The 12,656-nt window shown below is 40.5% G+C and overlaps 1 protein-coding gene across 4 annotated transcripts in view; it reads left to right on the top strand.

Annotated features, from left to right (window-relative positions):
- The window catches only part of LOC306647283 (biotinidase-like), a 35,653-nt gene that overhangs the window by 1,828 nt on the left and 21,169 nt on the right, over positions 1-12,656 (top strand). The window lies entirely within an intron of this gene.

Genomic DNA, 12,656 nt, shown 5'->3' with positions numbered 1-12,656 from the left:
TACCACCCAAAATAAAAATATTTTAAACTGCTTATCTGTCAAGTAAAATTGACATTCCAGAAAGATGCAAAACGTTCTTTCTTTACCTCAAATAGTCCTTGGCACAGTGCCTCCTACCTCTGAGGAACATGAACCCCATCCCTATGTCACGTACTATAATTTATATCAGCACCGAATGGCAGTCTCAACCTTCTCTGCATCAGAATCACTTAGAAACCTTTTTTGAAAATATGGTTGCTTGGTCCTATCCCAGAACTTCTGAATCAGCATCTTAGGACAAGTTAGGCACTTGTATGTATGCATTTGTCTTTTAATTTTTTAGGTGTAGTTGGACACAATACCTTTATTTTATTTATTTTTTATGTGGTGCTGAGGAGCAAACTCAGTGCCTCACACATGCTAGGCAAGTGCTCTACCACTGAGCTACAGTGGCAACCTCGTGTGCATGTGCCTGTGTGTGTTTGTGTTTAAGCTGCTACCGGATTTTGATTTAGTGAGAACCATTTGCTCTATACTCATGCTGGAGGCAGGAGTTTGTAATTAAATGTATGATTACCTATTACCAAGTAATTCTGTAGTGGGAAATGAGGGTCAGGACGCCAAGATCTGGAAGCAATACTTTATTAGTGGCACCATGGCCCAGAGGGATAATTCCCAAAGTCTGAGCCCTGAGCATAGCAAGGCTTTTACTTTTATACATAAGCAAGTTTGGGGTACATCAAGGCAAGGAAGTTGGTGCAATTCTGTTGGAGTGTGCATTCTATATTCCTTATAGGGGTATAAGCTTGTCAACAGCCTAGGGACTCTTAGTTCATATACCTTAGAGAGTTTTACTGCACTAAGCTAAAGGGGAATTGTTCTGTCCCAGCTACTTTGTTTCCTGCCTCTGCTACTTCGGTTATCTTTTACAGGTCCCTGTTAGCCACTGCAGTCCTCTATGGTTAAATGTCAGTAAGCAGAGCTGCTGTGTGTCAGCATGCAAAACCACAACCTGTCAGCTCTTAAACTGCTAGAGTTCCCATTTTTCTCTACCACAATACCATTGATTACTTTAGACTTACAAATTCAAGACTGAACTTGTTTCACATTGGCAGCACAAGCTGTATAGACGGTTGTCAATTTGTGGGACCCTATGTCTGCTTTCCTGTCAAAAGAATCACTAACAGAAATACCCTATGAAGTGCAATGAACTCTGAGTAGAAACAATTCCGTAGAACTCAGATGAAGTGGTTTTTGCAACAGGAGAATTCCTTACCTGACTAGATACTGCCAGTTAGCAAAGAGAAAAGTCATTGAGATAGTTCTTGCTTTCACCTTTACCCCTTTAGTTTAGGGTACAGCCTTCCACTATTCACTGGCCTCTGATTATTCAGGAGGAGTGGTGAGTCCTGCCCCCAGAGATTAACAGTGAAGCCAGAATTAAGGACAGGCAGTTAGTGTAGAAATAGGGAATCCCGTCAAATCAAGGAAATGAAGCCATGAAGCCATCTACCTCTGGAAGTTGGAGACTGTCCCTGGAAGAATGGAATGTCAAGGATCTCTGGAGCCCATTGATTACCAAATTTACCTGCCTTTATCAAGGACTGCAAGCATGGAGCTGCTAATTAATGCCCCCTGACCCTTACCTGCCTGAATCACCTTGGCCCTCCCCCTGCCCATGGTTTTTCACTTAATGTAAAACCAGGCCTAGTCCATAGGCAGGAAGGAGAGATAAGGGGGGAGAGAACTGGAGAACAAAAGAGGCGTTAACCTATAAAAGATGTAGGGTGTGCTCACTTCTTGGGACTTTAGAACATCAGCCATGGCCCCCTTCTTCTTTCCCGGGAGAAGTCTGTATTATTACCTTTAAATAAAACCTGCTTAATATGCTTGCCTTGGCATGCTTCTCTAGTGTTCAATCTTCAACATTAGAAGGAGCGAACTCATCACCGGTTAAACGGCAGTATCAACAAGACCAACTCCTTTTCAATCCAATTGTAGTTAAAAGACCCCAGGATCTGGAATTTATCCAAGGCCCTTTGTGTGGACTTCATAAGCATTAACCATGTTCTTTATTACTTTTTTTTGGCAGTAGACTGGGATGTTTTATTTGTTTTTATTGATTTGTTTATTTATTTATTGGTCTTATTTTTTTTAAATATACTTATTTTTTAAAGAGGGAATAAACCTAACTTTTTTCTTTTTTTAAAGAAAAGACTGTAAAGCAGCTTGGGACCCGCAGTGATAGCCGCCGCATTGCGATCCCGCTGAACTGCCGCCTGCTTGCTCAGCTTGCCAATAGCTCCCAGAAAAATGCACCAGACACGAGGTCTCACGCAAGAGACTTTATTATGCGGACGACTTAACACGTCAGCTCAGGGTGAAAAGAAAGGAAAAAAGAGAGAGATGGCTTGTGACTTCTCCCAGATACTGGAACCTCGCGGGCTGGAAGGAACCAATAGCGGAGGAGAATACTTGCAAGCTGACTGATGAACCAATAGCTATCTAGCATGTTAGGACTTATCTGGGAAGCAGGAAAATGGCGGCAGCATAAGCTGGAAATTCCTGTAACAGAGGCGGGCAGAGCGCAGATTGACAGGTGGTTGGGAGGCGGAGTATCGACTTTATATTACAAAGACTAAATTATTGATAACATCCTCTCCAAAAAGCAGAGCCAGTCTTCAGAACCTGCATGCTAATTATTTGGGGGTTATAGATTTGAGATCATGGAAAGGAGCTGTTTGGCACCTCTCTTCCATCTGGGTGGAGACAACATCTAGGCAACAAGTAATTTAGTAAGAGTAGTAAATACAGTGTCTAAAGAAAATATACTATCAGAAGACTGTAGCTTAACTGCATAGACCACCAAATTATGATAGTACATCTTAATTTCAGTAAACTCACAAGAACACTAAGAATCCTTGTGATTATTTTAAAGCATAACACTAGCCAAACCTGTGGGAAATGTCCTTACAGACAAACATTCTTTTATCAAGATGTGAACTGTGCCAGGCTTGGTAGCGCATGCCTGTAATCTCAGTGACTCAGGAGCCTGAGGCAGGAGAATTACAAGTTTGAGGCCAACCTCCACAACTTTAGTGAGGCACTCAGCAACTTAGTAAAACCCTGTCTCAAAATTAAATAATCAAAAGGGCTGGGGATGTGGCTCAGTGCTTAAGTTCCCCTGGGTTCAATCCCTAGTACCAAAAATTTAAAAAAAAAAATTATTTTGAAGTCAAGTGTATGGTTATCAAATGAAGAAATGAATTAGGGTCATTTGTAATAACATTATAAAATGACTGAAAATGAAATTGGCTGAAATATAAAAAAATTGAAATTGACTATCTTGAAAACAAAAAGCCAGCAACAAAAAAAAATCTGTGAGGCACACTTTTTAAGAGTAGCACTTGAGGGGCTAGTTGTTGTAGCTCAGTGTTGGAGCACTTGCCTAGTATGTGTGAGGCACTGGGTTCAATCCTCAGACCACATAAAAATAAATAAATAAAAATAAAGGTGTCTACCTACAATTAAAAAAAATATTTTAAAAAAATGTGACACTTGAAACTATTCAGTAGGAAATGTGATGTAGGAAATATATCAACAGACACAGCAGGACATAAAATAATGCAATAAAATGGTTCCTTGAGTAAAACAGTTTTAACTGACTTTTCTTCTCATTAAATTTATGGACTGCAAAGTATGAAAGCTCAGGGATAGACTTGAAGCAAAACCTGTGAAAAGCAACTTTATAAAGGAGCTTCAGTGACAGTGGACAATAACTGGATAATAAAAACTCCCAGTGCCTTTTACCGGTTGACAGGCACTGAGAGTTTTTCCCAGGTGCCCTCTGACCTAGAGAGAGGTTGGATTTCTGCTCCTAGCCTGCACTGGCAAGCCCTTAACCTTTGCTCTGCATTTTAATACCAGTGAGACCAAGGACTGGAGCTGGGAGCATTATGGGAATAAGACGGAAGGAATGTTGTTTCCCTGTTTATCTTTGCTTCATCCATTAAGTATTTTTGTTTTTTAAGCAAATTTAGCATGGTTTTGATTTTTATCCCCACTTTAGGTGCCAGGGAGGGAAGCAGGGCTTTACACATGCTAGGCAAGTGCTCTACCATTGAGCTGCACCTTTGGCCATACATTTGGCATAGTTTGACATCAGCAGTAAATGTCACTGACAAGGCCATTTATTTTATGTGAAATGCACCAGGAAATGTCAGCAACTGTATGTTATGTTGTGAAGACATGAGATTCTTATCAAATGGCTTAGAAATCATTATATAGATAGGCGTGGTGGTACACACCTATAATCCCAGTGGCTCAGGAGGCTGAGGCAGGAGGATCCCAAGTTCAAGGCTAGACTCAGCAATTTAGCAAGCCCTCAGCAACTATGTGAGACTGTCTCAAAATTAAAAAATAAAAATAAAAATGGGCTGGGGGAGGTGCTGGGGTTGTTGCAAAGTGGTAGAGCACTTGCCTTGCATGTGTGAGGAGCTGGGTTTGAGTCTCAGTACCCCCATATAAATAAATAAATAAATAAAATAAAAATCCATTGAGAACTAAAAAATACTAAAAAAAAAAAAAAAAAAAAAAAACAGACTGGGGATGTGGCTCAGTGGTTAAGCACCCATGGGTTCAATCCCTAGTGTCATAAAAAAAAAAAAAAAACATGCTCTCTCTTTGGGCTAGAACTCCACACTCAAGAGTGACCCTCAGGGAGGGGAGACAGATGTCATATATGAAACATGGTACCAGTACACCAGTGTTGAAACGTTTGCTGTTTTCATTTGTTTCTTCTGTTCAGCCATTCGCGTTCATTATGGCCTCTTCCTTCAGCTTTTTTTTTTGGGGGCAGTACTGGGGATTTGAACCCAGGGCCTTGTGCTTGCAAGGCAAGCACTCTACCAACTGAGCTATCGCCCCAGCCCCCTTCAGCTTTTTAAGTTGTACCTTTTTGCTGGGTGTGGTGGCGCACACCTGTAATCTCAGCTACTGGGGATGCGGAGGCAGTAGGATCACAAGTTCAAGGCCAGCCCGGGCAACTTAGCCAGACCCTGTATCAAAGTAAAATTAAAAAGAACTGGGGGTGTACAGTGGCAGAGCACTTGCCTAGCATGGGTGAGGCCGTGGGTTCAATCCCCAGTACTGAAGGAAAAAAGGTGCACCTTATTGTGTTGTTTTGCTTTTCATCCATTCTCTGTCAGCAAAACAAAGACTCCTCCCTAGGGCAGACCCTGAGTGATTCCCAGGGGATGGAGGTGAAAGGGTACAATGCCAGGTGAAGGACATCTTCATGATCAAGCACTTATACCCATAAACTTGTCTTTTCATCATAACCTTTGAGTTCCTTTTTGGAGCTTAGCTGTGATTTGTTGTTTCATACATTTAACATTTATGACATCTTTTAGACAAATGAAAGGAACAGAGATTAATGCATCCATACACTTAGCACCTAACTTAAGAAACACAGCATTACAGGGGCTGGGGAGATAGCTCAGTTGGTAAAGCGCCCTGGGTTCAATCCCCAGCACCGCAAAAAAAAAAAAAAAAAAAAAAAAAAAAGAAAGAAAGAAAAGAAAAGGAAAAGAAAAGAAACAGCATTACAAATACAATAAGCTTCTGGTGTGTCTCTCCCCCATTGCATCTCCTTCTCTAACCCATGGCATTAATAGCTATCTTTTTTTTTTTTTTTTTGGTGGTGATAGGGGGGCTTTACTGGGGATTGAACCCAGACACTGCATTCCCAGCCCTTTTTAAATTTTTTATTTTGAGACAAGATTGCACTAAGTCCTTGGGACCTCAATAAGTTGCTGAGGCTGGTCTCAAACATGCGATCCTCCTGTCTCAGCCTCTTAGGCTGATTACAGTTGTGTGCCACCATGCCCAGCAGGTTAACCACTGTCTTGAATTTGATGTTTATAATTCCTGTATTATTCATATTTAAGATGATGAATATTATCCTAATCCATCTTCTGTTGCTGTAACTGAATACTTGAATCTGGACAGTTTATAAAGGAAAGAGGATTATTTTGCTTCATGGTTTTTGAAGCTAGGAAGTCTTAGGAGTATGGTGCTGGCATCTGCTTGGCTTCTGGTGAGGGTTTTATGACAGAACAAGCAGATATGTGAGGAAAAAAGAAGCCAGAACTCCTGAGATAGTGAACCCTCTCATGAGAGAAAAGGATGAATCCATTTATGGGGTCTCTACTCCCACGAGCAGACACTCCTTACTGGGCCCCACCTCCCGCACTGCTGCAGTGAGGAATTTAGGTTCCAACACATGCATTATGGGGAACATGCTGAAACCGTAGCAGATATTTAAATCCTCTTAAACTTTTTGGTTTGTAACCAGTGCACGCTGTACATCCTTGCATGTTTCCTTGTTTTGCACATGTGTGTGAGAATTTCTCCATAGATATATCTGGGTGGAAGCTCATTATTAGTTTTACCAGAAAATGTCCAATTTGTCTCCAAATTTATACTTCTGTACTGGGGTCCTTTGTATGCTTTGAGTATAAACCTTGCTGCTTAGCCTCAGGCCACATATTTTAAAACTGGCATTTTTTCCCCCTTCTTCCCTACTCCTCCTCCCTAGCAGTGGGGGAAACAGGACAAACATTTTCCTGTCCCAGGCTAGTCTATCATGTCTTTCACTGATCACAAGAATAAAGGAACCAAATATGGGAATTGGAGCAAGGGCTCTCTCAAGGACACCAGCTGGACGTTAATTAATTATGTCTATGGATAATATTTGGATCCCAGCCCTGGTGCTCCTATTTTAAAAGCCTTGTGTTCCCCCTTGGCATTTAGAATCACAGGATTTGAGACCCGAGTCTTCTGTGCTTCTCTTTCATTTCTCTCAAAACCTTGTCCTAGTTATTTGATCAGCACTTGGGATAAGGACCAAGCTTTCAGTATCACTCCCACAGTCTGTGCATGAGAACTCTCTTTTCTGTGTGGCCTCAGTTGGGAACTTTAAAGAGTTTTGCCACTCTGATGGATGTGAAATGGCTTCTCATTTCCAGTATGCAGTCTTCTTCATCTGTGAATTATCTCTATTTTTTGCCCATTTGTTTATTAAATCATTTCTTATTGTTTTATGGATGTTATTTACATATTCAGAGTACTAATTCTTCTAAAATTTTGTTTACAGTTACTTTTGAGATGCATTTTTTGTAGCTACATGTGACAATTTCCTTTATGTTTTAAATTCTTTGTATCTTAAGAAAACCTTTCACCTAGGATTATGAAATCTTTTTCTGTATCAAAATGTTTTTATTTTTCATATTTAAGTCTATAGTCTACATGAAATTTATTTATAATTATGGGAGGAATCTAGTTTACGGCCCCCCCTTTGTATAATATGTGTATCAATTAGGTTTGCAGGGTAACTAACTACCCCAAAACTTAGTGACTTGAAACAGCTCCCTTTTATTTAACTTACCTGTGAGGCTGGGCTCAGCTGGCTCACTTTTGGGTCTGTGGGCAGTGACCAGATTGCTCTTCTGCTAGAGGTTGAGGAACTCGGGGGTTGTCCTCCTGGGCATCTGTCCCATTTGCCATGCATCCCTCATCATCCAGCTACCTGGATTTCTTCATATGATGTCAGCAGATTGCAGAAGGGAACAAGCCCCATTGTGTGAGAGCCTGTATGTCATGTGGGGTAGCATCCCCTAGCCACAGCAGGTTTCATAACTGATCTTAGACTCAGAGTTAAGGCATTAAAGGTTTATGAGAAGAAGCTGGTGTTGTGGCTCAGTGATAGGGCGCTTGCCTAGCACGCGTAAAGCACTGGATTTGATTCTCGGCAACACATATAAATAAATAAAATAAAGGTATTGTGTCCATCTAAAACTAAATATACATTATATATATATATTAAAATACATATATATACATATATGTACACATATATACATATATATGCATATATAAATAACATCTACTATGTATATATATAGTCGGTTTATCAGTTGTCCAAGCACCTTTTATAGTATATTTCATTCTTACTCCAATGAAACAATGTCATCTATCAAATTTCGGTAAAAAAAAAAACAAGGAATACATATGTATATCTCTATTGATGTACTTTCTATTCTTTCCATATCTAAAACTATCCTCACACTATCTTGTTTATTTGAAAAATGTCTTTATGTTGGAAACAAGTAGTTCCTCTGCTTCATTCTTTTGAAACCATTTTGTCTCTTGTATTGGTTTAAAGAAAATAGAAGAAATGGAAATCTATAGATTAGAAGACACAAAAAAGATTAAGTTTTTTAATGGGCAGTAATGCCTAGGGATACATATTGGGTGACAAAGATATTTTTTTAAAAATAAGGAAGCAGGGGCTAGAGTTATGACTTAGTGGTAGAGAAGTTGCCTGGCATGCATGAGGCACTGGGTTCAATTCTCAGCACTGCATATAAATTAATAAAATAAAGTCCATTGACAACTATGAAAATATTAAAAAAAACAAAAACAAAAACGGAAGCAATGATAGAGTCAGAATTATTTTTACTTGGTCACTTCTGGCTAAGGTTGTCAGGTTTAACCAAACAAAACCAGAAAACTAGGACAGCCAAATTCCCAGTTAAATTTGAATTTCAAATTAAGTGATAATTTTTTAGTATGTTCTAACATACTTGTTTATGTGAAATTCAAATTTAATTGGGCCTCCTGTATTACATTTGGCAAAGCATGATTTTGTTCAAGATGGTGGTTTACCTGGCCCAACCCTCCCTGTAACTAGAGGTGGTCATGGGTCCCGAGTGGACCAAAGCAATTTAAATAGAGGTCATTGGGCAGGGCTTTGTGGAAAGCTGGTGGAGCCCGCAGATACCCTTCCACTTTTGTAGGCAGGGTAACTGGAGTTACGCAACTATCTTCTACCATGAGGTGACCTGAAGATTAAGACATATGCTAAGGACAGTGAGGCAGAGGAAAGGAGGACCCAGGTCCCACCTGAAGTCCTGGAGCTCCCACTTCTGTCAGGTTTCGTTATCAGAATTTTACCATTTCATAAGATAACAATTTCTTCTTTTACTGTATTCTGGGACACATTAAATAACATCAGGATTATTTGCTCCTTTGAGGTTAGGAAGAATTCCTGTAGAATCTATCTGGGCCTGTTTTGAAAGTGGAGACTGAAAGGGAATATTGTTTGGTGAGTATTTCCTCTGTAATTCTTGGCTTGGTTTGGTTTTCTCTTTTACCTGAAATTTTGGTAAAGTACATTTTTCTAGGAAATTATTTTATTTTATGGTATGCCTTTTAAAAAAATATTTTTGTAGTTGTAGATGGACATCATGTCTTTGTCTTATTTTTATGCAGTGCTGAGGATCGAACCCAGTACCTCACATGTGCTAGGCAAGCGCTCTACCACTGAGCCACAACCCCAGCCCCTTGTTTTATTTTAATTTATTCTATTTTAGGTGGTACTGGGAATTGAACTCAAAGCACTCTACTGCTGAGTTATATAACCAGACCTTTTTGTTTTTGTAATTTAATTTTTTATTTTTAAAAATTTTTAAGGCTGGTCTCAAAGTTACAATCCTCCTGCCTCAGTCTCCCGAGGAGCTAGGGTTACAGACATGCACCATCACACCAAGCTAAATGAAGGATACTTGTCATAAAAGGAGAGATATTGTATGTTTTTGCATTAGCACCAACCCCCTATCCATCTGGAAATGGAAAACAGAATGGCAATGACCAAGAACTCTTGGGGAGAAGGAAATGAGGAGCTGTTGGTTCACCAGGTATGGAGCCTTTCCCAGTTGCAGATGAGTGTTCTGGAGATGGGCCTCAGACACTGTGAACAGTCTGGAGGAGACTGGGCTGCATATGACATAGAATTGGAATGCAGATCTTTGGCTTGGAGGAATGTTAGTCAGGCCTGGCTTTTAACCAGGTCTACTTGGGATAATCTCTTTTGATTAACCAAATTAACTGACTTGAGACTTTTAACTGCACATGTGAAATCCCTCCACCTTTACCATATTCATTGGCTAGAAGCAAAGCAGTTTCCACCTACACTCAAGGAAAGGTTGATAGGAGGAGTCCCCGCAGGTGTGTCTAGCACACATTTTGTTTTCCTCCTTCTTATAAGAAATGTCCCATTATACGTATGCTGGAGGTTGGTCACCTGTCTTCCTCACCTGTCATTTTCTCTACAATTCTGTATTCCCATTCTTGTTGCTCACTTTTATAATTCCTGAACCCTTTTCACTGTATTTACAGTATCATATGATTCCTTTGTGCTGCTTTCATATTTGCCTTATTTTCTTTGTTTGAGCTCTACCAGATGACCCGGCACTTCCCCTTTCCCATCTCTTCCTCTCCTTCCCCTGCCCTTTTTCTCTCTCTTGACACTTGTTATGGTTTGAATGTGAGGTGTCCCCCAAAAGCTCATGTGTGAGACAATGCAAGAAGATTCAGAGAAGAAATGATTGGGTTACAAGAGCCTTTACGCAGTGAATTGATCACCTGCTGAGATTAATTGAGTGATAACTGAAGGCAGGTGGGGTGTGGCTTTGGGGTATATATTTGTATCTGGCTAGTGGAGATGTCTTTCTCTGCTTTCTGATCATCATCTAGGGCACTTCCCCCTGCTACACACTTCTGTCATGATGTTTTGTAGTTTCTGGAGTTGGCTGTCTAAATTGGTTAAGGCTGGAGTTGCTAAAGTCTCTCCTTCTGGTGTTGTGGAAATGACAAGATGGCACTCAGAAAGTAGGAGAAAACAAACTTTATTTTATGCCGGCGGGCCCAGACAAGATTAGTACTCAAGAATTCTGAGCCCTGATCCATAGTTTCTCACAATATTTATAGGTTATTTGACATCATATTAGACCCATCCTATCATTGGGGCTTTTTCTCTCTCTCTCTCTCTCTTTTTTTTTTTTTAATTTCCTAATCTAAATGGCTGAAGGCCTGTGCAGGGTCTCTAACATAAAGCATGCTCAGAGAGCAGATAAGAAGAAACAGCTCTTTTCACAGACATCTATTATATTTGAGGAGGAGTTGTCAGGCTCTTAGGGTAGTTATTGACAATGTAAAAGGTAGGGACCCATGGTGAATTAGGATTCCTGGAGAAAGGCTAAGAGAGGGGAGGGGAACTGACCCCTTCCCCAGGCATTGGACTCTTACCATAACATTTTTGCAATTTCATTTCACAACCAGGTCTGGTTTTGCCATCACACTGGTATGATGGAGACCACTGATAATCCATAGTGTGAACTGTCTAAAGAGATTTGTGAGGTAAATGCATTTGATGCTCCCAATTTGCCACTTGTAAAAAGCAAGTTTAGTGACTCTATAAATGATACCTTTGAACAGTTCTGGAAAACTAAGAAATATGATGATATTGGTTGGTTGCTTCTGGCTTTACTGGACAAAGTAACAAAGGAGAATGATGAGCTCAAGAAATTCGGTTTCTCAGCTGCAGATGTGCATAACTGATCTGAAGAGCGCTAAGTGTGCTCTTAAGGAGAATCTTCTTTCTTACAGTTCCAGGACGGAGGTTGCTGAAAACCAAACACAAACTCTCATCCTACAGTTGGCTGAATTAAGACGAAAATTTTAACTCTCACTCTCTAAAGGTGTCTGCAGTTAGAGTGAGGGTACTGCTTGGAAAAGAATAGGATCCTGTAAATTGGGATGGCCACAAGTATAAGAGGAGTCTAAAAGGGCTGGGGACATTGAACGCCCATATTTTTTTATAAATTCTTTTTAGGTGTAGGTGGTGACAGTACCTTTATCTTATTTATTTATATGTGGTGCTGAGGATTGAACCCAGTGCCTCACACGTGCTAGGTGTGCTAGGCCAACACTCTGCTGCTGAGCCACAACCCCTGCCCAGAATTCTCATATTCTGATGAGTTTATTTTGCCACAAGTTGTTGAGTCCTCACCCTTAGACATGACTGAGGTATCCTTATCCCCACCCTCTGTGGCATTGGCTTCTCCACCCTGCTGGAGGGAACAATCCTGCTTTGTCTATAGAAACAGTAACAATCATCTGAGGTTTAGTTGCTCAGCATGAAAATGTTGATACTCCTCAGGACCCACCCTCACCACCCACTTTTACCTCCAGGCCTATAACTAGATCCAAATCTAAGCAGGCCTCTAGAGGTGAGGTACAGAGTGTGACCCACAAGGAGGGGAGGAGGAGGGATATTACACTCTGAAGGAACTTCTTCTGTTTTCTGATTCATAAAAGGTCTGGGGATAATTCATAAGGGTGTGGGATAATGCTGGAAGGAACATAAAATTAGATCAGGCTGAACTTACTGATATTGGCCCATTAAGCAGAGATGCTAGATTTAATGTAATAGCTTGCAGTGTTAAAAAAGCTACCAATAGTTTGGATGATTAGCTGAAGTATAGATCCAAAGATGACCTGCTGTTAATGAGCTGGAAATACCTGACATCCCTTGGCTTACTGTTGATGAAGGAATTCAGAGGCTCAGAGAGATTGGAATGCTGGCGTGGATCTGTCACATAGGACCTCCATACTGGGAGTGTCCAGAAGATGTGCCTTTTACCAAAGTATAAGGAACAAATTTGTGAGGGGAGCACCAATATCCCTGAAGAGCTCTGCATGCCAGACCTTACTGTGGGAGCTGCGGTCCATCAATTGGGAGACTTAAATGCAATGGGAATGATTGAATCTCGGGG

The sequence above is a fragment of the Sciurus vulgaris genome (assembly GCF_902686455.1).
Source record: "Sciurus vulgaris genome assembly, chromosome: 16".
In the NCBI taxonomy this organism is placed as follows: Eukaryota; Metazoa; Chordata; class Mammalia; order Rodentia; family Sciuridae; genus Sciurus; species Sciurus vulgaris.
The sequence above is the reverse complement of the archived record's forward strand: the minus strand, read 5'-3'. Positions and strand labels throughout refer to the sequence as shown.